Genomic DNA, 26622 nt, shown 5'->3' with positions numbered 1-26622 from the left:
TCTCCATGAGTCTCAGAAGAGACTTTGTACCTTTAAAATGGCTGACACTATTATAGACTATGAGGACTTTTGAAGTTGGGCTAGATGATATGGCTAAATTCTATGGAAGCCAGGGAGTAAAATGTAGTGTATTGAATGAAAATGACTCCCATAGACTCATAGGGCATGACATGATTGCTTGTATGTCCTTGTTGGAGTAGGTGTGGCCTTATTGGAGGAAGTGTGTTACTGGGGGTGGACTTTAAGTTTACAGAAGCTCCAGCTACACCCAGCGTTACTCTCTCTTCCTATTGCCAGCTGATCCCCATGTAGAACTCTCAACTCCTTCTCCAGCAACAGGTCTGCATGCACACTGCCATGCTTCTCGCCATGATGGTAATAGACTAAACCTCTTACAGCCCCAATGAAATGCTTTCCTTTATAAAAATTGTTGAGGTCATAGTCTCTCTTCATGGCAATAGAAACCCTAACTGAGACACTGACTCTGCCTTGGTTCTCTGTCCGTTGCAGGATATTTAATCATAGTGTGAACCTGGAGATTGTGTTAATTACTGGAGAAATCTGTTTTTGGTTGTGGTTGTGGCTCAGCCTTAGCAGACACCTTTAGTCCAAGAGTTTCTGCTTTAATATTGTAAACAGGATTAGATAAAGTCAATGATAGGTCAAGAGGCAGAGCAATTAAGCAGTTGACAGGAAGTGAACATAGGATTATGAAGAAAAAAAACCACAGCGAGTGGGAGGAGTCAGAAGGATAGAGAGATGCACAGGCAGTAGAAGGGAGGGGCCTTTTGTTTGAAGGAGGTATTTTGAGATGCTGGGAGAGGGGGCGTTACTGCTGGGATACTGTCTGAAGAGGAAGGTCAACTGGGTGCTTTGTCTGCCTCTTAGCTAACAGGGTTTTAACCTAGCATCTGGCTCTCAAGTCTTCATTGGTAAAATTGAACAATTGAGATTTTGTTTAAAAACTATACTTGTCCTTGGTATTTTTTTTTTTTTGTGATTTTGTGCTATGTTTCCTGTCCCAGTTTTATTTTCTCCAATGTGATTGTCACAGCTGCTGCTATGATACTTCTAACATAACGGTATATTCCATTAAAGTTTCATGTTCATAAAACTCTCACTTCCTAATTACCTTGTAAAGCTAATGCAGTCCCCAATCCCTCTGATAAGACTTGATCTGTTAGAGTTTTTCACCCTTCGAGAGATCCCTTCTCCTTGAATTTACCAAGGGAACATTGCATTTCCTAGGGCTGGGCTTTCTCCTGGCACAGGCAGCCAACTCCGGATTTGTCAGTTCAGAATCTGTGTCCACCCTGCCATGTGTAGTGAATTCCCCCAGGTAGCTTGTTGCCTGTTTCCTTTCATCTTCAGTCCACTTAGAACACTGCAACACTGGACTCCTTTACACCACCAGACTGTAGTTGTGCAGGCTTCAGCTTCAGCAATGAGGTCCCACGATTAGACCTGAGCCCATTTCTTCCCATGTCCTCGGTGCTAGTATGTTTTCTGGCAGGTGGCAGTGCTCTACAAATACTCATAGAGAGAATAACTGCCTTGCCCCAACATTTGTTACAGTGTGCTCAGGCCAACTTAACAAAGTACACTAGACCAAAATCGCTCATAAACAGCACAAATTTACTTCTCATAGTTTTGGAGGATGTGGAGTTCTGCTGCAGGGCACTGACAGACTTGAGGTTTGGGGAAGGGCCACCGTCCAGTTCGTAAATGGCTATCTTCTGTGCCTTTCATAGTGGAAACACCAAAGGACTCCCTTCTTGAAGGTTCTTTCTTCTTAAAGGCACTGATCTCATTCACATGGGCTCCAGCTGCCGTGTGACTCTTTGGGGAGAGGTGACTAAATAAATGCCTCTGTTCCCCAGATGAGGCACTGGCAAGAGTCCAAATAAACAATTCTAGTGGCTAGGTTGGTGGAATAATAAGATTATTGGATTACTTACAGGATTGTGGGTAAGGGGGTCACTGACAAGGAAAGTGAGTAACTCAAACGGCTGTAACAGCACCCCTTCCTCATAACTAGACACAACAGATGGCATGATGGAAGGACTACTCAGGCCATGGAACCCAGCATGTAGGCAGAACCACCAGCCAAAAACAAGAACAAGGACCTAATCCATCAAAGACTATTGTTCTGGGAAACTCCCTAAATGTACTAACTTTGTTTTTTGGCTTCGGTAGTTCTGTTTCTGGCTAACTATTCTTGCTAACTGAGGTGTGCCAACCCAGGGTATTTTTTGTTGTTGATGTATGTATGTATGTATGTATGTATGTATGTATGTATGTATGTGCCTGTAAACCACATGCCCAGCAGAGTAATGATCTGTATGAATCAAGAAGGAAGTCCAGTTTAACATGATTCAGTAGCCAGTGTGGGTTCAAACTCTGGAGTTTGGCACTAGCTGGTCTATTTTAGGCATGTTTAAATACAAAGCAAGTTGGAAAACTGTTTCTGGCGTACACAATCCTGTATGGACAATTACAATTAAGACATAACTACATTAAAACTCTTTTTTAGAGAATGTATCACTTCTTCCATGAAAATGGATTTATGTATATGTGAATATATGTATATATGTGTGTGTATGTATACATACATACATACATACATACATACATACATACATACATACATACATAAATGTGTGTTGCCTTATAGGCCTGGGGGATCTGGTATGGTCTGTGGTTACCCTTGCTATTAACCACTTCTGGTCCTGTTTGTACATCTGGGGAACCCCTAGCCATGCAGACAGTGCAGAGGTCATTAGGCTATTGACCACATCTACTTCCAGCACTGTAGGTGAAAAGAGAAAATATATCTCTGAAGTGGATATTTCTAGTTTCTTGGGAGATTCAGTTGTGTCATGTGGTGGTTTTCTGGAAACTGTCTTACGAGAGGCTATTTTGTTGAGAACAGACATGTGGTGTTTTTCTGAAAGCTGTCTTGTGAGAGGAAATGGGATGTTTTGCTGACACAGACACTTGAGAGGGTCTTGTGGTGTTTAGAAAGAATATAAATATAATGCCACAGACAATGAGGGAACACTCTTGCATTGGTAAGTCTTGCAACGCTTTGCTGGGCTTCACTGATCTGCGTTGTGACTCCATTGAGAGAAACGTGTCAGAGAGCTTCTCATAGTATTCTCACTACTTCTTGCCACGTTGGCAGATTAGTACCAATTTGGCAGAGCCTCAGGGATTGAGTTGTGTGTTTGGTGTTTGGACTTGACTGCCATTACTGATTTGCGTTTGGAATTGCCCCAAAGAACTACTTCTAAAGAGGTCTACATCCTCCTTGTCCCACTGACCATCTAGCTCTCCTACGTTTGGTTGATGGGCTAGAAGGGAGGCTGAAACATTTAAGAACCTTATTAAAGTAGGTTTTGAGGAATCTAAGCCTACACATCTCTTTTGAAGAGAAAAGGTGTCTAACATCCCTGGTTTCCCAAAGTGCTTGTCTGTGGGCATAAGGACTTCTGTGCCCTCTACAGGTTCTGTGCTTAAAAGCCCACCTGAAGAAAGTCTTGGGATGGCACTGGGACCCCAAACACGCAGTATTGTCACTGAGTAACTAATAAGACTTGCTATTGGCTTGAACCTGTGTCCAAGTGATGCTCTCTCTTCTCTGGAAGGTCCCCACAACACATCCATCTACATTACTAAAAGCCCACTTCAGCCTGGGTGAGCGCGTGCTGTACCCTGGAGTGCTCTGTGCGACTCCCTGCTGTCCCCATTCCTCCTTCTTCTCCCCAGCAGTTGCTTAGGGCATACATAGGACATAGGCCAGCGCTAGGGTTGGGAGTCTTTTCTGTTCGGTGAGATTTCTGAGCCTGCTGAACTATGATACTTCCCTGAGTCAGAGGAAGTAATTACACATGCACCAATCACCCTTTAAAGACTGCCCACTCCCAGCATCGTTTTCTTCAGGTTAGCATTTAAGCAGATTAGCTAACGATAAAGGCATTTAGCCCAGAACAATACTGGAATCACTTCCTTGTCCTTTACACTATTCACAAATTCTCCTAAATATCTTCTCCAGAGCCTGAGCAGCAGCTCTTCCCATAAGAAGGGCTGGACCTCTGTCTGAGTGAAGAGGAGAAGGGATTAGTAATTGTGAGCAAAAGGGGGAGGGTTTTTGTCTGATGAAGGACCATGTCTCACAGAGCAGATGACGGACATACATGTGACAAAGACAGACAGCACTGTGACTATCAGGCTATTGGGGCTGCAGGCAAAGACCGGCTCTTAAGGGATGAAAGGTAACATGGGAAGGCTGTGGATTTTGTGTTGGAACATTATTTTCTTTCTTTCTTTCCCCTAATGATTCTGCTATATTCCTAGACCTAAATATGAGTCATTATTGTTTAAAAAAAATCTAGTACACTTAAATCTTTTGAAATGTTTATTTAGTGTGTGTGTGTGTGTGTGTGTGTGTGTGTGTGTGTGTGCGCGCACGTGTGTGCGCGCATATGTGTGTGAACATTTGTGCAGGCACACATGCCATAGCATGTGGAGGTCGGAGCATATGTTGTAGGAGTCAGTTTTCTCCCACCATGTGTGCTCGGAGGGTCAAATTAGGTATCGGGCTTGGTAGCAAACACTTAACCTACTGAGGTACCTTGTTGGCCTATTGTATTTTTAAAATAATTTATTTGCAAACACCCAGTTGGCTGGAAAACTGAAAAGAAGATTTATAATGAAGTTGAATTAATTAAGATCTTATTTTCTAAATTCGTACTTGAGCTGGTTTTGGTGTCAGGTAAGAAATCCCAGAATCTAGGGAATGTGAACAATAGGTTTGTTAGTCAAATACATTTCTCCCCTTCATTTACAATTGGAATAATTTAGTGAGGTTTCTATAATTTTATCATTGGATAATTTATGCAATGAGTTCTTTCTATAAGTCTTTTTTTATGCTTTACTTTTTAAAATTTATCCTTCTCTCATAAATACATCCCAACTGTAGTTTTCTCTCACTGCACTCCTCCCAGTTCCCTCTCCACCTTCCCTCTCCCCTAGATCCACTCCTTCATTTCCCTTCAGAAAAGAACAGGCCTCCCAGAAATATCAACCAAATGTGGCATAACAAAGTACAATAATACTAGGCACAAACCCTCATATCAGGGCTGGTTAGGGCAAGCCAATGGGAGGAAAAACATCCTAAGATCAGGCAAAAGAGTCACACACACCCCCTCCCACTCTTAGGAGCCCCACAAGATCACCAAGCTATAACATTATACAGAGGACCTAGTGAAGACCCAGGCAGCTCGATTCAGTCTCTGTGAGCCCCCGTGAACCCTGCTTAGTTGATTCTGTGGACCATTTTCTTCTGGTGTCCTTGACCCTCTGGCTCCTACAATTTTTTTTCTCCCACTCTTCGTGTGGCTCCAGGAGCTTCAAGAGACAGCCTCCAATTTGAGCTCTCTTTCTCCTTAATGTTTGACTGTGGCCCCATGTATCTGTTTCCATCAGCTGCTGGAAGATGGCTCTTCAGCTAGGAATTGATCTATGAGTATACTAGAATATCATTAAGAATAATTTTGTTGAATTTTTTTTCTGTCCTAATTGTTACCACTCTAATTGTAGGCATGGACCTTGGAGCTTGGAGTCGAAACATGAGGCAGAGACTCTTATGCAATACTCATCTTTATTCAGGAAACCAGACAACTTTTCTCTGTGGGTTTTCTGAATATTAGGCAAAGTCCCATCAGCAAGGTTCACTTTAGTCCAAGCTGTATAGAGCCACAAGGGCAAGGTCACATGCGTTCAGGCTGTAAACAGTCAGGAGGGCAACTCATTCTTGGGAACGACTTTGAATATTTACTATTTACATTCCTATTTATACCCAGGAGAAGCAGGAAAGCACTTTTCAAGAATGACCCATGTTATAGAAGAACAGATATTCCTCCTGCTTATTTGGAGTTTTTCCACAAGCTCTCAGAGATCTCTGCACACAGTTTCACTCATGGGCAGTGTGGCAGACAATGCCAGATAAACTTACAGAGAGGGGTATTTACTGTAAGAATCCAGCATCCTCCGGCTTTCTAATCACATGGTGGCCACAGGATAATGGGTGTTGGGTTTTTTTTTTTTTTCTTGAGACTTTTCTGCACTTATTGCTCCATTGTCTTCTGTAAACCTGCTTAGCAACTACCCCTGGTTTTACTTCTTAAAAGGGCCCCAAGAAACAGACTCAGGTTTGCTCTCTTTAATAATACCTAGGAGGCGGCAACTGGTCAGCTCTCAGGTACACCCTAATTAAAATCAAGCTTACTTTAAATTTGGCTCAAACTCGTATTCTTGCCTGGTGGCATTAACATGACCCATGTTTAGTTCCTCAGAACCCTTGTACAACCCAAACGAAGTGGGACGTAAGTTCTCAGCACTCTTACAGCAAGTCAGGAAGCAGAGACCAGAGAATTCACTGGGAGCTCACAGGCCAAGCAGAATGGTCTTTGTACTTACACAATGAATGCATTCCTTCCAAAAGGTCAACATCATTTTTATGGCTGAAGCTTTAATGTTTAAAATTGAGTGGATATAAAAGTAAGGAATGTATTGAAGGGGATACTTTGATTTTCTTTATTTTTCTTCATTAGAGGAGAAGCATAAATCTACCAAGGCGAGTGGATATTTAGAAGGGGCGTTGGCTCTTCCTTTCTTAAATTAAAACTAACAGTTTTCTTTCTTTTCCAGTTTGCTTTTCAGTTGCCTCATGGATGGATTCGGGGAGGTGATATCTAATTCTTGAATATGGTGGTCACTGTCAGACAACTGCAGACAGCTGTGTGTCCATTTAGGTGGCTGCTTTCAAAGTGGCCTGGGAAGTCTGTGGCTGTCACTCCCTAGGAAACCAGAAAGGAAGAGTGGGTCAAAGGACAAAATCAGCTGTTGCAGCAACAGAAGATTTAGGCACTGACAAAGTGCCAACCGTTAGGAACAGTTGCAGAGCCACACAGCTGGGAGGTCCACCCACCCTGGGGCTTCTTTTGCCACAGCAATTTGATAAAAACTATTTTGGGAAGGAATGTCCTCGGAACTGGAGTATCTTCGACTCCCAAGGTTTCCTCTGAATGATTGGTCAACAGGTGTCAAAGAGCTGGTGGCAGAAATAGTCCAGACCTCTCTGTTGTTCTAATTTTACACCTGCTTGGGCAGCAGAGTTTGAATGTATTGCTTCTTAAACAAGGAAGTCTTTTATCAGTTTCTGCAGGAAAATAAGAGAGGCAAATACAGTGTGGATGCAGTAGCATTTCCGTAGGTACACATATGGGCGCACTGTGACCACAGACTCTTCTCTGATTTTTGTTGCATATTGAAACTATGATACAATTCAAACCTACAGAGTTTTCATATAGAATGGGGTCTCTCTGGAAGAACAGATGTTGACATACATTAATGTGAACTCTGCACGAAGCTATCATGGTTTTCTGAAAACTTGTTACCGGTGCAAAATTAAATAGTATTACCTTTTTTTTTTTATTTTAACAACAGCACATGCAAAATAAGCTTGTGAAATGGTGATCAGTTCAGAGTCTGAAAAAAAAAAGTAAATGTGGTACAATCTGATAGGAGGTTATTAAGCTCTTTAGTGGTTGTGACCAATGGATTCGGATGTGGTCTTCCTCACAGTGTCTCTATTTAATAGATAACCTGACAAGCTCTGAATCTTGAAGAGGCTATTGCTCCCCACAGTGTATTATCAACACTTTAATGCTAAGTCCTTATGATTAATAGTCAATATTTTTAAAATACTTGCTCTGTATAATCAGATCTCTTGCCAGATGTTAGCATCTCCACGTTTTGTTTGCTTTATCAGTATAGGGAGCCAAAGAAGCTGTGACTAAATGTGTAAAAAGCAGACAAGTGATGGTGTTCTGTTCTCATTAGCCTTGTTCTCCAAGGCTATTATTGTCTTCTATGAGAATGGCAACCCACAAGCCAGAGTGTCACTGCTGACAAAATGTGCAAGTAGAAGTAGTTACAAACAATGGACCACCATGTGCAAAATCTACAACTGCAATTTCCTTCTCTCCATTGTTTATAGCCTGAGACTGCTCACCTACAGAGACCTTGTACCAACCTACCAAGACAAAATTATAACTCCTGCAATGTACCCAATAAATACAGTGAGTTCTGTATTACTGCATGGTTCATCTGATTGCAGCTTTTCTGCACCTGTTTCTGTGTATCTGTCCTTTCTTCATTTCCTTGCCGTCTCTAGTCAGGCTTCTGGGACCAATCAGGGTAGAATGTGCTACCTCTTAAGGGACATAATAATCACCTTTAATAGATGCTCCGGCAACATTACTGTATCCACCCTTCTCTGTAAGCAGACACGATTGCACCAATGACTTCATCCTTTATGGACATCAATTGGAAACACTCATAAAGGACACATAAATATCTACAAATATACTTACAAGGGGCCATGTTTCACATATGTCTTAGTTGGGGTTTCTGTGGCTGTGATGAAATGGCTTGACCAAAACAACTTCAAGAGGAAAAAGTTTATTTCATGTCTGCTTCCTAATCAAAATTTAGCATCAAAGGCAGTCAGAGTAGGAACCTGGAGGCAGGAGCTGATGCAGAGGCCACGACTAGTGCTGCCTCCTGACTGGCAGCTCCTCATGGCTTGCTCAGCCAGTTTTCTTACTACACCCAGGACCACAAGCCCAGGGATGGCACCACCCACAATGAGCTGGGCTTTCCTCATCTATCAGTAATTTAGAACACGCCCTACAGGTGTGTCTATAGGCTAGCCTAGAGTCAGATCCTATGGAGGCATTTTCTCAGTTGAAGTTTCCTCCTCTCAGACTGTGTCAAGTTGATATACAACTAACCCACACAACACGTAAGCGCAAGGTCCTGCCGAACTGGCTGAAGGTTCCTGTAGTGGAGGCTGTTTCACCTGACACCCTGAAAATCTGACAGTGTCCGCACTGGGACCCACAGTGTGAAAAGTCAAGCTCTGTTGGGTTGTTCAAGGCTTGGAGATACTATGTTTCATATTTGCAAATTTTACCTTATTTGTTACTGATAATTAGAAACTAGAACAAGTTAAATGTGGGGCCCTTTCCAAACAAATGCCATGAAGACCATTTAAACTGAAACCAGTGAGCACTCAGATTGGTACCTTCCGAGAGTCTCTCATTGTACTGCCACGCACAGCTTCCTCCGAGGGTTCACTGAATATGCCAGGATGCAAGCGTGGGCTGCCATACAATATATGGCCGTTGATAGCTAAGTGTTACACGTTCCTGAGAGACATCAGTTGCTAACGTACTGGGTACCCCTGGACAAATGTGGCACCTTCTGTACCCACTTGACTGTGAGACTAGGAACAATTAATTTGATGGACTATAAACGAGGTCACTTTCCTCAATGGTCAGGTATTGAGCTTACCCAGAGTACCAAACTGGAGGTAAGTGCAGAGGGAAGGCATAAGACAGAAGTGTTAAATACGTTAGGTAGAGGAAGGTTGAAATGTTAACTTAGGTAACTCACCCTCACTCAAGGACTCAGAGAGGCTAAAGTGCAGGACATAGGATAACGTGGAAAAGGAATGTGTGCTTATCAAACGCCTGGGAAAGGGCAGGGTGTGGTACAGGAGCAGATAGTAGAGGTGGAGAAAACCAAACAGAAGCCCCAAACACCATAGCATAAAACGTAATCCTCAGCTGTTCAGGGGTGTTTAAGTACTATGGGCTATGATGTGGTTTAAATGTGTTACCTAGAATTATGTCTTATAAACGCCATCGTCAGTTTGATCAAGTGGGAGTGAGGGACATCAACGGCAGGTCTTTGACAAATTTATAAAGGCTTTACCTTCACAAGTGGATTAGTAGCAACTAAAGGGCTGTGAGTCAGGTTTCCACTGTGCCACACCATGGGTTCTCAACCTGTGGGCCCCGACCCTGTGGGGACCAAACGACCCTTTCACAGGGGTTGCCTATCAGATATCCTGCATAGCAGATATTTATATTATGGCTCAAAACACTAGCAAAATTACAATTATGAAGTGGCAACCAAAATAATTTAATGGTAGGGGTCAGCACAACATGAGGAATGGTATTGAAAGAGTGCCCCAGCATTAGGAAGGTTGAGAACTGCTGTTATAGATGCTACCAACGAGGACTTGTCGAATACTGGCACTCTGGATTTCAAACTTTCCAAAACTACAATAAATGCACTTTTCTTTATAAATTACCCAGGCTATGTCATGTTATTTTAGTAACATGACACAGACTAAGACTCGATAATCGAGGAGGATGAATCAAAGCTTATTAAGTTATTCACTGAAAAATCTGAAGTCATTGAATGTCAAAACAGCCAGGAGCACCACAGAGTTCACCTACCCTGAAGTGCCCACAAGGAAAACCCAAAAATGATAACTACCACCCACAAGTTTACTCAAAATACAAACCAAAATAAAACAAATGGTCTACAGACTGGAAGAATTTTGTCAGAGATCGTGTAATTGAAAAATCCTGTAAGCAGCCTTTTGGTTTATAGAAGTTTTGAATCATGGCACCACTTACTGTCTCTACATCGCTTTAATCCTTACTTAGCTCATCAAGAGGGCGACACACAAGTCTCTATCTTGTACACCTGTGGAACAGTATGATAACAACTACAAGGGAATTCCCAATCACTGTATGTAGCCTTCTGTGTTGTATAGGTTTTACTTCTGCTACTAGCAAACATGTCCTGGTTTTTCTACTACATTCGCTAACATGGCTGTATTACATTTTGTTTGTTCATTCAACTTTTTTTTTTTTTTTTTTGGCTCCTGTAATGAATTATCCCTACACTTAGTTGCTTACAGCAGGAGAGACTTATTCTTAGTTCTGAAGGTTTCACTGGGCTCAAATCCAGGTGCCATCAGGAGTGGTTTCTAGAAGGTCCAGAAAGGAACACATTTTCTGTAATACTAATCGGTCAGACAGGATGTGTCCATTGCTGATTTCATCCACTGATATGGAGATAACCAACCATGCTCTGATTTTAGATCTCTTCTACAGGAGCGACTCATGCCTGACATTGTAAACCTAGTTCACAGCCCATGGCTGGGGAAGTTAGAGGCTCCAAAGGGGAACTGCTTCTGTTGATGTGTTATATGGATTGATGTCAAACTGCCTGCTAAATATTTATAGTCATAGATTTGTGCATGTGTATATTTCATAGATTTGTGCAGCTCTCAGCATTGATCGGAGAAGCTTCTGTTTGGAGCGGGTGATGGTTCACGCAGAGTTAACCAGTGAATAAGGGGCAGCTGGGTGCTCACCCTAAAATGAGACACTGATATCTTCTCCAAAGCTCACAGAACATTATTGGGAAGAGTGGGGAAAGAGTGTAAGAGCCTCAAATGGGAGGGTGCTGCGAAACACTACACCACATGGCTGTTATACCTGTGAATTCATAGTGACAGTGTCTACCTGCACACGACAAGGCTCACCCATGTCCCACCACGGATGAGAAAGGAGCTTCCGAGATCTCCCCTTTTTCTGAGGACCAGCGAGCAGTTCATGTTTGCTGGGGAGTCATATATCTCAATGGTAGCCACAAATTTGTCCTTGCTTCAGTAAATAATAACCATCTATGCTCAGGCTAAGCAACCTTAGTTAAATTCTGTGGAACAGGAACAATAATAAGAAAAAGACATAAAAACAGATTGGAGACTTGGGAAGAAGAAAAGGGTTTAGTGGGAGGAGAAAGAATTAAGAGGAAATTAAATTATGATCAAACATTTTATATATATATGTATATATATATATATGTATATGTATATGTATATGTATATGTATATGTATATGTATATAATTTAAGTTGATTTCTGGCTATCCCAGAAACTCAGGTTTATATCTCCCATCTTCTAACATAGGAATTTTTTTCATCTATAAGTCACTTAAAAGAGTCAAATAAAGAATGAAAAGCAGAAAAATAAGGTTTATCCAATAGGGCCACAATGGAAAGACTGACAAAAAGAGCCAGTGAGCCTCCAAGTACATCTCCAGGGTCCTCCTGTGGGAGTAAGGTTTAAATAGAAAGCAAGAGATAATACTTAACCAAGCAGTTTGGCCATGGCATAGTTCCTGGATCTTTCTACTCTTTCTCCTGCCTGCAAACTGCCTCTTCTACAGGGTCTTATCTTATAAAGTATAAACCTTTGGAAATCCCTTGGAGCAAATCTAATTTCTTGATATCTTGTTTTAATAGTTGGATAGCCAAAATCAGAATGTAAACAAATGTCATCTCCTATCTTCTAAATGAAGGGGTTCCTCCTTCACTGCTGGTGGATGTGGATATACCCCAAAGGTTCCTTCTTGTATGCTGTTTTACAGATCCAAGGGTCCTTCCCTCCCCGTCATGGAAGGATACATTGTAAATACTCTCAGCCTATATCCTGTGTGCTATGATTGTAGCCTTTTGGTTTGAAAAGCCCTACCCTGTTTTTTCTACCAAGCGCTTTCCTGAGGTACTAGCTTACTCTTGGTCAGCTGGCTGCGTAAAGAATTCACAGTGCTCACAGTTAGCTTAGTAAGTACGGGGATTTGTAACCTGGAGTAGACTATTTCAATTTCATTCCTTGGCTTGTGGTTTTCCATCATCTTCACAGAGTCTTGCTAGACTCCATATGTAATCACATTACCAGCCTGGATGTCTACCTCCACCCCCCCCCCCACCCCCCGTGCTAAGACCCTGGTGATGATTATTTTGAGCCCACCTGGGATAATCCAGCTTTATGCCATGCTCCTTGGTTTAGGCTGTTTGTGCAGTATCTATTACCACAGTCACCATAGTCTCAGGGAATTAGGACACTGACCTCTATTGGAGGAAACAGGAAAGGGTATTTTCTCACCAGAAAGACAAAGCTTTCTGTGCATAGGCCCCAACAAAGTCCAGACACCTCCACCTTTTCAGGTGGTATTTTAATGTAAAGGAGGACAGAAAGGATGGGACCCTTCCTTAATGTTACCAAGGAAACAGGAGGCAGGTTGGAAGCTGGGCGTGAGGAAGGGAGCCATCCTGATGGCCTTCAAAACAATGGTTGTTTGTCAAGTTACCTCAACACTGTTGCTCTATGGAATAGAGTTCTGCCAGTTCCTGACAAAATAGCTTTTGGTCCCACTGTTGTTAAGATCACCCAAATGCAAGATGCCCCCATTTTCTAAAATTCCAATACATTTTCATATTCAAAGCCTTTCTAAGGTAAGGTGAGCACAGGATACTAAGCAATTGAGCTTTCAAACCTGAATTACAGGTAATAATAAACAAAACAAAACAAAACAAAAACAAAGGAAAGGAAAAATTATTAAGTTAGACATAAACGTAGGCTCCACTATCAGCTTGTTTGGTGGTGCCATTTGGCCAAAGAAGATCCCACATGGACTAATCACAGGCTTCAATAATAAATTCATGTAATCTCAAATTCCTACCTACCCCCGCTGTGCTGTCGTTAGCATACCGGTGGGAGCAACGGGCACAGCACCAGGAGTTCTGCTGCTACAGCCTCTCCAAGGTTGCCTTGCTTAGATGTCGCCAGTTTTCGCTGCCAAGATTCCCTTCCTTACCTCAAGAATCCCAAAGTCTCCGTTTTCCCAATCTTAACAGTACTAACTTTTACAGAAGGATGTTCAAAGCCACAGTCCCCAAATCTACTTTGATTAGAGATGAATGGAAACTGAAACTTAAAGCTTCTGGGAGCAGAAGAGAAACTGAAACTCTCCTTCATATATAAAAGGCTGCCTGGGTGACTCCGAAGCTTCCGCTATAGGGAGCGAGCGAACTCAGTTCTCCCGCGGGCGATTCTGCGCGCACTTGGAACCTGCAGCACAGACCAGCGGCTCTGCAACCAGCAGGTCCCAGTTCCCAATCTGGGCTTCCCGGTGAGGCCAGCGGGTGTTTCTGGGCTCTCCAGCGTATTGCAGGGCGTGCCAAGGTCAGAGTATCCGGGAAGAGGGGCTGGAGCGGAGCTGAAGGGACAGGACTAAGAGGTAGCCTTCTATGGGTAGTGGAGCACTACCTGCCTACCCCAGCGGCCAGCACTCGGTGGACCACTGAGGGAAGGGGCCTGAGTGGTGAAAGAGGGGAAAAAAGATGTCTGACTCAGTCTCTTGAGGATTCTTTGTAAACGGGGATCTGGGATAGGGATCAATAAGTAGGAACATTGAGAGGTGTGCACAGCCAATAAAAGTTGGGCATCCGCATCAATAGTTTTTCTCCTAGGTGCCGTATCGGGTCCCTACTCCAGACTTGCTGAGCTAGAAAGCTGAATGTGAAGATGAATTATAGTTACCCTTAAATTTCAGTGGCTAAGACAGTATATACTTTACTGTAGGAACCGCCCCCTCACTCCAGTCTCTGTGCTGTTTCCCCTAGTTATCTCCCTGTGCTTCCTGGTACTCCCTATGGACCAGGCTGGCCTTGAACTTGGAGTAACCCTACTGCCTCAGTCTCCCTGTTTTAATCACCTAAGATTTAATGTATTCACATGTAAGAAGCAGGTACTGGTTTTATGTTTCTTCTTAAGAAATTAATTGCTTTAAACTCAATGGGTGTTTTATTTCACAGATTCTGTTTAGACACAGGCTAGGTGTTTTTGCAAAGCCCAGCATAGCATCTGCCTGAACTCAAGGTGTCTGCCAGGGCTGAGCCAGGTCCTGGGTGCTCATTTTGGTTGGTTGAGGTCAGTAAGAAGCCTGGAGTTTTCTGATTTCTTGCAAGTTGTTCGTTAACTAGACCCAGAGTCTAATTCCTAGCATTGTCACACTCCGGGTTACTTCTTACAGGTGGCGGTATCTTCCACGGACATAGGAAGCTTTCTGTCTTAACGCGCATGCTGGTAGCCTAATTACCAGAGAGACTGTCCTGTTAAATAAGGACGTCAGTCCGCCCAACAGTAGGAAACTGTGCAAGGTCAGTGGCAGAGCAAAGTGGGGGAGGGATGATGAGCTTCTTAAGATTTGGCGCACGGGACGAATCGCCTCTTCTCCAGGCGCCTTTGTCGGAACTCAGTCCTTCTCTCAGCAACTCACACGAGTTCCAATTTCCACGATGGTCCTCACTTTTCTGCATCCCCTTCCCTCACCTTTCCTCTTCCCCATTTCCGACCTCTTATTTTACAAAAGATTTCTTCAGGCACAATCCAAAGATATTCTGACAATACTGAGTTCAGAGGATATGACTTTTGAATTTCCCAGTCCATCAAATTGTAATGTATAGAACCGGAGTTACGTGTCTTTTATCCTGTAGACATCTCCTCCTGTGTCCTTAATATGCCCACACTCCTACATGCCCTGTAAGCCATAATCTGGTCAGGTTTGGATTTTGACTGATTTGAGGTGGGGAGAAGGTGGGTAGGATACTCACATCAGTCAGGGTGCAGACATTCTTCTCTGTATTTGCTTTACACACATACACACACTCACACACACACTCACACTCACACACTCAGGCACTCACACACACACTCACCCCCCCACACTCACACACACACACACACTCTCTCTCACACACACACACACTCACATACACACTCACACACACACTCACACACTCAGGCACTCATACACACACTCACCCCCCCACTCACACACACACACTCAGACACACACTCACACATTCACACACTCACACAAACTCACACACTCACACACACACTCACACACACATTCACACACTCACACACTCACACACTCACATATACATACATATAAACACATATATGTATATATACCTATACATACATGTATGTATATACATATACACATACATATATACATATTCACATAAATTTGTGTAAGTGTATGTATCAAGTATATGTATCTATCATGTTTTGCAGGATTTTGTGATAATTCTTCTGATTTGTTTTCATAGTGAGTAAAGAAAATAAGAAACCAGTAAATAGTTTTTAGATTTGTTTTGTGTGTGTGTGTGTGTGTGTGTGTGTGTGTGTGTGTGTGTGTGTGTATGTATGTATGGGAATATGCATTTGAGTGCAAATGTACTAGGAGTCCAGAGTCATTGGATCTCTTGCTGCAGTCACAGGCTGTTGTGAGCCTCTGTATCTAGGAACAGAACTTGGTCCTCTACAACAGCAGTACACAGTCTTAATTACTGTATCATCTGCCACCTTTCTGCCCCTTATATGTACATACTTGTTTTTTGTCTTTTCTTTATCAGATATTTTCTTTATTTACATTTCAAATATTATCCCCCTTCCTGGTTTCCCCTCCAGAACCCCCTATTTTATCTCCCCACCCCCTGCCTCCATGAGGCACACACCCACACACCCACACCCTCCTGCCTCTCCACCCTGGCATTCCCTTACACTGAGGCATTGAACCTAAAGACACAATGTGTCTGTGGGGTCAAGGACCACTCGCAGGGGTGTGTTCTCTTCCTCTCTCACGTAGGTCTCAGGGATGGAACACAGGTCATCAAGCTGGGTGGCACCTTTCCCCACTAAGCAATTTTATTGGCCTCACTATGTAAATATTATTCACTATAGACGCAGTCTGCATGTTTTGGTTGGAAAATATAGTCCTATATTACTGTGGCTAGCACTGGAAATAGATTCTTACTACATGTAAACTATGTGCATAGCTCCAGTGAATCTTTTTATCTTTCCACAGTTTTTCTGTTTTCTGATTATTCTTTTTCATTCCCCCTCTTCCTTTAAATAGAATTATATAATTCAAGATGCAGAGTTGGTGGAATTTCTCACTTTTTAATGACAGGTTATATCTTTTTGCATTCTCAACAAACTAAAATGTTTGTTTGATGCAGAATTCTGGCGTCAAGGTATTTTCCTTTAGAAATTTAAAAACTTTTTTTCCCTCATAAAAGTATCCAGAAATATTACTTCTTTTCATTCTTTTGAATGGCTTACCAAACACACTTAGGACAATTTTTTTTTGTTTTTACAATCTCTCTGCCACTTTGCTTTGCCACTGGCCTTGCATAACTCCCTTCTGTTGGGTGGACTGACACCCTTGTTTAGGTAGGTCAGTCTTGTAAGAATGAAGGGTTTGTAACTGGTTTGTTTATCTTCCTCCGTTGATAGCTTCCAGAGGAACTTACAGAACTATGGCTGCCCTTCCACGGTGTGAAGGCTCTGTAGTGGCATCAACTTGACTTCTGCCCGTTCAATGAGTTGTTTAGAGGTCATTCACACTATCCTTAATCCCTGTAGCTATACAGCATGTAACTTGCATATCAATGACTTAACAGCTAGCATCCACATAAGTGAATGCATACCATATTTGTCTTTTTGAGTCTGAGTTACCTCACTCAGGATGATATTTTTTTCTAATTCCATCCACTTACCTGTGGATTTCATGGCTTCATATTTTTAACAGTGGAGTAATAGCCCATCATGTAACTGCATAGCATTTTCTTTAGCCAGCCATTGATGATTATCTTACTTAGGGTTTTACTGCTGTGCACAGACACCATGACCAAGGCAAATCTTATAAAGGACAGCATTTAATTGGGGCTGGCTTCCAGGTTCAGAGGTTTCAGTTCATTATCATCAAGGCAGGAGCATACAGCATCCAGGCAGGCATGGTGTAGGAGGAACTGAGAGTTCAACATCATCATCCGAAGGAAGACAGGAACATACTGGGCATCCTTAGGTAGCTATGAGGAAGATCTCCAAGCCACCCCCACAGTGATACACTTCCTCCAACAACACCACACCTTCCTGGGGATGAGCATATGCAAAATATCACAGTGATAAAGGATGTTTATCATCAGTCTAATTTTTTTCAATTTCTGGCTATTATGAATAGAGCAGCAACAAGCATGGTTGAGCAATTGTCCTCATGGTAGGATGAAATGTCCTTGGAGTATAGCTGGATCTTGAGGTATATTGATGCCTAGCTTTCTGAGGAACTGCCACCTTGGTTTCCATAGTGGCTGTACAAGTTTTCGCTCCTACCAGCAATGGATGAGTGTTCCCCTTTTTCTACATCTTTGCCAAACCGAGCTGTAACTTTTTAAATTGGTCTTGACCATCCTGATTGATGTAAGATGAAATCTCAAAGTAGTTTTATTATGAGTTTCCCCAATGATTAAGGCCTTTGAACATTTCTTTAAGAGTTTCTCAGCTATCTGAATTTCCTCTCTTGTGAAGAATTCTCTGTCTAGATCTGTTCCCATTTTTAATTTCTGTTTTTTTAATGTTCAGTTTCTCGAGTTTATATAAATATTGGATATTAGTTCTCTATTGGATGTGTAGTTGTTTAAAATTTTTTTCCATTCTGTAGGCTGCCACTCTGAATGATGGCATCCTTTGCCATACAGAAACTTTTACATTTCATGAGGTCCCATTTATTAATAGTTCTTAATGTCTGTGTTACTAAAACGTCCTTTTTCTGCACCAATGAATCTCTACTTTCTCTTCGATTAGGTTCAGCGTCTCTGGATTTATGTTGAGGTCTTTGATCCATTTGGAATTGAGTATTTTGTGGGGGTGATGCATCTATTTAGATTTTTCTACATGTAGCTCTCCAATTTGACCATCACTATCTGTTGAAGATGCTTGTTTGTTTCTATTTTCATTTTAGTCCTGAATTTAAGACCATTCTGTGTCTTTTTAAGGGGAAAGTGAAAGAAACCATTGATTTTTTTATTTTTATTATTTATTTTTTTTGCTGTGGTCCTGTTTGTTGACTCCAGTTACTTTATTGCTGTGCTGTGGATTTTCTTTTTTCTTCTTTATTTGATATTTTGGTCTGACTCTATTTATTACTTGTGTTTTCTTGGACATGTTTCTCTCACCTTCTATATGGCTGGATTTGTAGATAAATATTGTTAAAATTTGTCTTTATTCTGGAATGTATGTTTTTTCCCACGTATTGTGACTAAAAGTTTGATGGGTATAGTTTGGGCTGGCATCCGTGGTCTCTTAAACTTTGTACAACATCTGTCCAGATCCTTCTGGCTTTGAGAGTTTCCATTAAGAAGCAGGTTTTATTCTAGGAGGTTTTTCTTTCTATGTTATTTAGTCTTTCCCCTTCCACCTTTTACTATTCTTTTTTTGTTCTATATGTTGTAATTATTCTGTGACAGGGGGAAGTTCTTTTCTTGTCCAGTATACTTGGTGTTCTGTATGCTTCTTATACCTTGATAAGGACCACCTTCTTTAGGTTGGGAAATTTTTCTTATATAATTTTGTTGAAAGTATTTTCTGTACTTTGGACCTGAGTTCTTTTTCCTTCCTTTATTCCCGTTATGCATAGATTTTGAATTTTTACAGTGTCCCAGATTTCCTGGATGCTTTGTGCCTAGATTCCATTAGGTTTTGCATTGTTTTGACTGAATATCCATTTCTTCTATTTTGTCTTTAGTGACTGTGATTCTCTGTCCCATCTCTCATGTTATGTTGGTGATCCTAGTCCTGAGGTTCCTGTTTGAGTGCTAAATTTTCCAATTCCAGTTTTTCCTCAGTTTGGGTTTTCTTTACTGATTCTATTTCTATCATATGTCTTGAACGTTTGTTTGTTTTAGATTTCCTAAAGCTGTCTGTATTTTCAAAGATTTCTTTAGTCAATTTATACATTTCTTTAAGGACTTCTAACACATTCATAAAGGCTGTTTGCAAGTCCTTGTCTTGTGCCTCAGCTATATTGCATTTCTTGGGGCTGCTGTAGTAGGACTGATGGGCTCTAGTAGACACTTATTATCCTCGTTGTTATTGATTATGCTTTTTACACTGGCATCCCAGACAGTTTGGGAAGATTGTAATTCTGGGTGCTGATATCTATTCTTGTCTTTGTTGGGTATATGCTTCGTTTCTTGTACTCTGTTGCTATTCTGGGTAATGGGTGTGTTACCTGACAGTGAATGCTTCTGAGATCTTGCTGGTATGGCATTGAGGGCTCATGTTAGAATATATTTTTTTTGGCATTGGGAGTTGACACTTCGGGATGGGAATGGGCCAGGAAAGAGGCTAATGGGGCCCACAGGAGGGAAGAAAACAGGGTGTGCCAGTAAGGCCTGTGTAGTTGCCCAGGAAATGGAGACAGAGAGGAAGGAGAGGTGGCATCCAGCAGTGTGCTACAGAGCTGGGTATGAGATTGGGGGATTGGATGGAGCAGAAGATTGAGACTAAAGGGCTGACGATTGTCAAGCTGTTCCCTGGCTGTCATGGCTGTATACGTTAACTTTTAAAATTAATATACCATTGCTCCAGGTCCAGCCTTCCATTACTAGACTGAATACCAAGCCTCCTGCCAATCTTGTACTACAGGATACCCTATTGCTTTATTTTCTTAGGTTCGATTCCTTCAGATCTTCAGAGGAATAGATGTCTTTTGTGTCCAGAACTGCAACTACAGGGCTAACATAAAAGACTTTTTGGTTCTCTGTGTATCTCTCTCCTTCTCCTTTCTTGCTTGTACAAGGTCATTGGAAGCTTTGTTATCTTGGGCTGCTTTTGCTCAAGTGAAACATTCTATAACTCTCAGTCTCGTGGGAGTCTAAGGAAGATTAAATGAGTAAGAGTCTTTCAAAACCCCAGAAGCCTTGCGTAGGGCTAACAACAGCCTTGTCCTGTGGTTGAGTGTGGACAGATATTCTTAATTTTTTATATTATCTCGTAAGTGAAATTCAGACCCACTCCTACTTTAATATATTTTGCAAATTTTCTTGTTAGGTTGTTTTTCTCATGGAATTAAGGAAGTAAAATAAGAAGGAAATAATAATTAGGCGAGAGAAGATGGAGCATGAAGTGGGCTCACTTTCCAATTAAAAAACAGGTCAAAATAAAAGAGGATTATTTTTTTAATAAAGAATATTTTGGCAAAAAGTACAATCAGATTTTGTCCTGGGGCAAAGACTAGATTATTCCAAGATGGGAGAGGAGAGAGAGCGCAGGGCCAGGAGGTTCTCTAGCTTCACAGGAGTCAGCCAAAGGAGCTGCAAAGTCTTGGAGCAGGAGGAAGCAGGATGCATGGAATGACCATTGAAGGTTATTAATTAGTATAGTGTATAACCTTACATTCATGTATGCAAGAACTGTAATTGAAGAGTTAGAAGCCAATGTATTTGAGAGGGAGTGGAAGGGACAGAGGAGAACTGGAAGGAGAGGAAGAGGGAAAGTGGTGGGAATCTGTCATTAATATGTGAAATCCTCAAAAACCACGTTAAAGACTCCTAAGGTCACAGCTTAGTCCATTCTTACAAAACTTGGAACCAGTCCTGTGCTTAAAATTAGGTTAAGTACTGATCTGCTCTGCTAACAACTGGTTGAAATATATCACACTTTTGTGTTTGGTTGTCAGAAATCTTAGGAAAATGACTTTAAAGAAGACAAGCTTAGTCAGTGATCTGTGTAGAAACTTTTAAATGAGGCCAGTGAAATGGCTGAGCAGATAACTAGTTGCCAAGTCTGAGAAAACCTGAGTTCTACCTCTGGGACTCACATGTGAAAGAAGATTGCTGACTCCAGAAACTGTCCCCCAACCTCCACATTTATGTGGGCACATATGCGTACACACTTAAAATCAATAAAAAAGATAATTATAGACTATAAATGCAAATGTTATATACATTTTCATAAGTTGTAAGTATATTTGTATCTGTTGTACTTGGCTTGCTTAGTTTTATCAAGGATGCTTTGTGTCCGAGTTCATGAAGGATATTCATTTGTACCATAATGTCTTTGTCTCGTTTTTGTGTTGTAATTATTCTCTGATTACTGGACTGTATTAGTAAGATGCCTTCCTTCATGATCTTCCAAGACAGGGTGAATATGATTATAACTTTTTCCTTTGTGTGTAATATAATGATCAATTGTGACACCTGGATCTATAGAGTAGTGTGTGTGTGTGTGTGTGTGTGTGTGTGTGTGTGTGCGCGTGCGCGTGCGTGTGCGTGTGTGTGTGTGTGTGTGTGTGTACAAGTTTGGTTACTTTCGGAAGAGATGGCTATTGTGGTGGTTTGAATATGCTTGGCCCAGGGAATGACACTATTAGGAAGTATGGCCTTGTTGGAGTAGTGTATCATTGAGGGGTTGGGGTGGGGCTTTGAAGTCTCATTTATGCTCAAGTCTGGCCAAAATCCATGTTCTCCTAGCTACTGTGGATCAAGATGCAGAACTCTGAGCTCTCTCTCTCTCTCTAACACCATGTCTGCCTGCATGCTGCCATACTTCTTGCCATAATAACAATGAACTAAACCTCTGAACCTATACACCAGGACCAATTAAATGTTGTGCTTTATAGCAAGAAAAAAAGGAAATGAAATAAAAAATTTTAAAAATTCTCTGAAATGCCACTTTATAAAAAACTATTTTAGTGTTACTCTAGATAAAGATAACTATATTACTTTGCCAGTTATTAAGCTTCTTGCAAAACTAATGGCTCTTCTAAATCTATAACTGTGAACTTTGCCACCCATACCCAAGTTCACGAAATCGCGACTCTGAGACTTAATTACTATGAATAACTGCCTAGGTCAAAAGCCAGGGCTTGTTCCTGAACTAGCTTGTGTCAGTTATCCTGGTTTCTATTCTAAGTCCTGCCATATGGAGTTTACTTCCCCTCAGGTCCATGTGACCTTCTCCTTCAGCGTTCTGGGGGGAAAATCTCCTGTTCTATACCTGGCTCTATCCCAGTATTCTCTCGCTCTCTGCTGAATGCTCGCTCCACTTTCTAATTCTGCTTCAGCTCATTGGCCGTATGTTTTTGTTGTTGTTGTTGTTATTGACAGGTGATACTTTCATACACTGTACCAAAGATTCCCTCTACATCTTTTGTCATTCAGTTTTGGCTATTATTACACAAGATAGATGATACATTGCTGATAAATATTTCTTCTAAATTAGTTTTTACGAAATACTTTATTGGTTTATTTTGTGTTCTCCTTCTCAATCTTTGCGTTTGCTGTCTGTTGACTTTCTATGTCCCTATGAGAATAACCTGGCCTGCACTTGGAAGATTTAGGCTATTACACACAGGACAGACACAGTTAAACTTAGGAGTGCACTTCAGCCATCTGGATCTTTCAGCTGTCGACATTTGAAACAATTAAAAGGGGTTTTATTGGCACTGAATTCTCAACATTCATTACCCTCACCCCCACACCAAGAGGTCATATTAGTCCGACCAATCAGGAGAGATGTCATTCAAGTATCAGGGATAGTAGAAATTAAATAATCAGATGGCTAATAAACAATGTCTCCATGGGAAATTGTCCAGAGATAAGAACAGGGCAGACTAGAAATATTAACCACCTTGGCCTTCCCAGGAGAGGAGAAACTTAATAGGATTTGCTAATAATTATTTACATACAACATCAAGCTACACATGTTCATAAGATTGCTTCTGGTGCAAAGAAAAGAGAGGGTCAGTTCAGTTTCTATTTGTCCTTTATCCCCTGGCTTCTGTGTCTAATATCCCTCAGGGAAGCCTCCCCAGCCCTTCTACTGGTATCGTCTTTGGCTATAACTGTGGTACATATGATACTCCGAGATAGGCCTAGAGATGCACTGGAAAATTTTCTTACTGGTAATAAGACGTGGTGACAGTTGATTAGGGGGCACAGTGGCAGTTTTCCATCTTTCCTAAGAAGCAGACATTACAGATGACAGTGTTATCACCAACAGTGGAGGATGATGGGTATGTGTGGATAGGTACAGCCACTTTCTTCTTCAGATGACACAGGCCCTGGTGTGTTCCATATAGGAGAAAGCAGTCTCTGTATACATGTTCTTAACAGCTTAGCATGTATGCACTGCTATGATTTGCTTGTTCTGAGTTGACACCCCTCCTGTTCAAATAGGATCGATACTGGCAGATACAAATTAGAGTGAGTGTTATAAGAAGCAGCTGAACTCTTGGTGTCTAGAGCAGAATGGATGCAAGTCAAATAGTATAAACTAAAGAGATGCACATACCGCACGTCTAAGACGTGTGGTTGCCCTAATTAGAGTGGCAGACCTGAGCTCTGGGAGAATGGCCTGCTTTTGTCCTTTCTATAAGGCCTGCTGGCTAGAGGTGAGGCAGAAGGCACATTGCTTTTATGGTGAGAACAAGCTCTCTCCTCAGATCACTACCTCTCTTAATAAATCCTAACTTATGCATTCATTTGTTCTTTTCGTTAGTGTTTGTGGTACCAGACAACCTGAGTATCCAGGTTAACCTGGTATCCTTGAAATTACCTGGTATAACTTGAGATTATAGCAGGCTCATTTTATTCTTTGATATTTTCAACTTGTAGTATTGCAATCGAACCCAAGGTAAGGGTTCCATGAATGAGCTACATCCTTAACCTTAAACCAAAAGTTTATTGAGAACCAGAATCTTGCTGTTTTTCTTTTGATTGGTTAAATAGTGTGTGTGTGTGTGTGTGTGTGTGTGTGTGTGTGTGTGTGTGTGTGTGCGCGTGCGCAGACATAGTTGGGACCTTGTGTTTGACTTCTAGTCTTTCACATTTAAGAATCTACATTACATGGCTTATTGTAAATCTCAAAGCCAATCAAATTGTCAAATTAAGGTGGACCACAAATAAGTTAACGACATTTGCTTGACTTGTAGACTTATTCCAGGGTTCTGGGATCAGAGAAAGCCTTAATAATCTACCTTGTTGCATGAACTACAATTCTCTCTCTCTCTCTCTTTCTGTTACTGTATGTGTGATGCATGCATCTGTGTGCTCTGCATATTCATTTGAAGAACCAAGGAGGTGAGAGTGTTTTTCTCTATTCTTTTTTTTATTGCCTTCAGATAGGCTCTACCTTGTAAGTAGGAGCTCGCTATTTGAGCTAGACTCACTAGTCAGCGGGCTCCTGATAGCTGCCTGTCTTCATCCCCTAATGCCAGTTACAGAAATATGCAGCCATGCCTGGGATTTTTACATGGGTGCTGGTGTTTTGAACTCAGTACCTCATGCTTGCATAAGGAGCATTCTAACTATGTAAGTATTTCTCATCCCTGAGTCAGAATCTTCAGAGTCCTCCTTGACAGCCCACTTCTCTACTCTAATTTGATTCGTTGCCAATTTATGCCATACTTACCCTTTTACAGTCTTCAAATAAACTCGCACCTTTTTTTTTATTTTATTAACTTGAGTATTTCTTATATACATTTCAAGTGTTATTCCCTTTCCCGGTTTCCGGGCAAACATCCCCCTCCCCCTCCCCTTCCTTATGGGTGTTCCCCTCCCAACCCTCCCCCCATTGACGCCCTCCCCCCATAGTCTAGTTCACTGGGGGTTCAGTCTTAGCAGGACCCAGGGCTTCCCCTTCCACTGGTGCTCGTACTAGGATATTCATTGCTACCTATGAGGTCAGAGTCCAGGGTCAGTCCATGTATAGTCTTTAGGTAGTGGCTTAGTCCCTGGAAGCTCTGGTTGCTTGGCATTGTTGTACTTTTGGGGTCTCGAGCCCCTTCAAGCTCTTTCAGTTCTTTCTCTGATTCCTTCAATGGGGGTCCTATTCTCAGTTCAGTGGTTTGCTGCTGGCATTCGCCTCTGTATTTGCTGTATTCTGGCTGTGTCTCTCAGGAGCGATCTACATCCGGCTCCTGTCAGTCTGCACTTCTTTGCTTCATCCATCTTGTCTAATTGGGTGGCTGTATATGTATGGGCCACATGTGGGGCAGGCTCTGAATGGGTGTTCCTTCAGTCTCTGTTTTAATCTTTGCCTCTCCCTTCCCTGCCAAGGGTATTCTTTTTCCTCATTTAAAGAAGGAGTGAAGCATTCACATTTTGATCATCCGTCTTGAGTTTCGTTTGTTCTAGGGATCTAGGGTAATTCAAGCATTTGGGCTAAAAGCCACTTATCAATGAGTGCATACCATGTATGTCTTTCTGTGATTGGGTTAGCTCACTCAGGATGATATTTTCCAGTTCCAACCATTTGCCTACAAATTTCATAAACTCATTGTTTTTGATAGCTGAGTAATATTCCATTGTGTAGATGTACCACATTTTCTGTATCCATTCCTCTGTTGAAGGGCATCTGGGTTCTTTCCATTTTCTGGCTATTATAAATAAGGCTGCGATGAACATAGTGGAGCACGTGTCTCTTTTGTATGTTGGGGCATCTTTTGGGTATATGCCCAAGAGAGGTATAGCTGGATCCTCAGGCAGTTCAATGTCCAATTTTCTGAGGAACCTCCAGACTGATTTCCAGAATGGTTTTACCAGTCTGCAATCCCACCAACAATGGAGGAGTGTTCCTCTTTCTCCACATCCTCGCCAGCATCTGCTCTCACCTGAGTTTTTGATCTTAGCCATTCTCACTGGTGTGAGGTGAAATCTCAGGGTTGTTTTGATTTGCATTTCCCTTATGACTAAAGATGTTGAACATTTCTTTAGGTGTTTTTCAGCCATTCGGCATTCCTCAGCTGTGAATTCTTTGTTTAGCTCTGAACCCCATTTTTTAATAGGGTTATTTGATTCCCTGCGGTCTAACTTCTTGAGTTCTTTGTATATTTTGGATATAAGGCCTCTATCTGTTGTAGGATTGGTAAAGATCTTTTCCCAATCTGTTGGTTGCCGTTTTGTCCTAACCACCGTGTCCTTTGCCTTACAGAAGCTTTGCAGTTTTATGAGATCCCATTTGTCGATTCTTGATCTTAGAGCATAAGCCATTGG

The 26622-nt window shown here is 41.7% G+C and overlaps 1 protein-coding gene and 1 long non-coding RNA gene across 12 annotated transcripts in view; one reads left to right on the top strand and one right to left on the bottom strand.

The window, feature by feature from the left end:
* Positions 1-5648: 5648 nt before the first annotated feature.
* On the bottom strand, positions 5649-13716 carry LOC120097508 (uncharacterized). 2 transcript variants are annotated; one of them, XR_005494986.1, is made up of 2 exons: positions 13590-13716; positions 5649-6860 (listed from the first exon to the last, which is right to left on the bottom strand). It is a non-coding gene; the product is annotated as an uncharacterized LOC120097508 (long non-coding RNA). The 2 variants fall into 2 exon arrangements; XR_005494987.2 differs by having other exon boundaries at positions 13459-13592.
* Positions 13717-13764: 48 nt separating this feature from the next.
* Positions 13765-26622, top strand: part of Ddx60 (DEXD/H-box helicase 60) — a 120904-nt gene continuing 108046 nt past the window's right edge. For 6 of the 10 annotated variants that reach the window (XM_063274962.1, XM_063274961.1, XM_063274958.1 and 3 more), the window contains exons 1-2: positions 13765-13904; positions 14808-14934. The gene's annotated coding sequence lies outside the window, so the exon portion shown is untranslated. Of the gene's footprint in view, positions 14013-14589; positions 14705-14807; positions 14935-26622 lie in introns of all 10 variants that reach the window. The other 4 variants (XM_063274957.1, NM_001419856.1, XM_063274959.1 and 1 more) reach the window with 3 other exon arrangements.

The sequence above is a fragment of the Rattus norvegicus genome, chromosome 16, assembly GCF_036323735.1.
Source record: "Rattus norvegicus strain BN/NHsdMcwi chromosome 16, GRCr8, whole genome shotgun sequence".
NCBI classification, from domain to species: domain Eukaryota; kingdom Metazoa; phylum Chordata; class Mammalia; order Rodentia; family Muridae; genus Rattus; species Rattus norvegicus.
This window is presented reverse-complemented; position numbering and strand designations above follow the sequence as displayed.